Consider the following 1837-nt stretch of genomic DNA (forward strand, 5'->3'; position numbering starts at 1 on the left):
ACATCTTGCTATGTGAAGACTGATGTCTCCTATACCTTTAAATCAACTGTTAATGTCACTAACAGCTCATAAACATTCTAAACCTTTTAAAATAAGTAAATTTGTTGAAGACATTTTGATATTTATGATAATACTTAAGGCTTTATATTTGCTTGGTTTAGTTTTCTTTATTGTAATAAGAATTAGATAACAAAGTGAATCAATGTAAAATTAATGTTTGGCTTACTATTTTGGAATAATCTGCTCGAACCTGGTGAACACTGGGCGTTACGAAAACTGCAAGGTTTGGTATATTACAATAACAGCTGTAATTTCTAATAACTAGGGTTATAGTGAAAGATAGCATGTATGCTATATCTGACACAAATGGAATGTTACAGATGTTTAAAAGGCAAATAAGTAGAACAATTTATAATGTCCTATAATACATAAACCAATGAATATCTAAGATTTTCAATATTACATATTCAAATGAAATAGAAACGCGTAAAAAGGTTGTTTTAAGATGTATGAAATATTGAAAGCTGTCTTACTATAAAACCTTGTAAATAATTTGTATGATGGATGAAAATAAAAAGTGACTAAGAATATTAGCAGGTTAGACATTGATGGTACATATTACAAATAGGAAAATTTTTATGAGTGAATGATATAATTAGCTTTATATGTGCCTTTTATTCGTAGGGTAAAAAATAAATTTCAGCTGTGTGTTTAAATGTCCAACTGATATATAGAAAATGAACTTACATCCAGTTGTAGTTTTGTAAAGAGGTTCATAATTATATATGAGGAATATTGTATTGAATTATTTTGCAGATCACCGGATAGTATGTAGCTGGGAATTAACGAATATGTATTGGTCAAATGGGAAGCCATTATATCAGCAATAAACCACCAAAATAAATAAATTTGTAAACAAACTTAGTATAGTAGTAATATATTTACTACATTTTAAATGTCAATACGTGTTGTTTAATTATAGAAAAAAATAACTAAATGAGTGAATGTCATTGCATAGTTTGTTTAAAATATCTGATTTCAGCACAGTATTGCGTTGTACTACCGTCCTTACCTGAACGGAATTTGTTTTATTTCATACACCGCTAAAAACCTCACTTAAACTTGCTAAAGCAAACTAGGATGTTTTTCTATACCCACGGAATATATATGATCGTAATTGAAGCCTAGCACTTAGTTACGTTATTCAAAAATATCTTAGTTCTTTGTGCCGTTAAGGCAGACTCAATGAAAGCATATTTAAGTGACTAGCCTCAGCCTGGTTTTCCCATTATTCTCCTTTATAGACCTAAAAATTATAACGTTAGGATGAACTAATTTGTAGCGACTTCGTTTATTGTATGACTATGTCCTATATAATTTTTTTATCTATGAACAATACATGTTTTAATATTACTAGATGTTTACAGAGCACGTTTGCAGTTAGGTCATATTTTTAAGACTTCGTAAATATGTTAAACATAAAAGAATACTTTGTCCCATACTAAAGAGAGCGATACAGCCCAGACGAAAGGTAAAAGAAAGATTTATGTGATATGTCTGTAGCTCGATATCGGAAAACAGTTTATTTTATGGCACAGTAGCGACACGGAGGTCGACCACTGGAGTTTATGTGTAAGACACTGGCCCTGACAGTGCACTGCCGTTCATTTTCAATATTCCTTTAAGAACTACTGTGAATTTTGGTATAGTTTATATTGATAAAGTTAACCGAAAATTTTTTCGTGAATATAATATTTATGTTGTCTTTACCCAAGGAACATGCTTGATCATATTTGAAGCTTCACTTAGTAGGCTGACATGATTACTTTTTTTTCTA

Source organism: Homalodisca vitripennis, unplaced genomic scaffold (assembly GCF_021130785.1).
Source record: "Homalodisca vitripennis isolate AUS2020 unplaced genomic scaffold, UT_GWSS_2.1 ScUCBcl_834;HRSCAF=3653, whole genome shotgun sequence".
Taxonomy (NCBI): Eukaryota; Metazoa; Arthropoda; class Insecta; order Hemiptera; family Cicadellidae; genus Homalodisca; species Homalodisca vitripennis.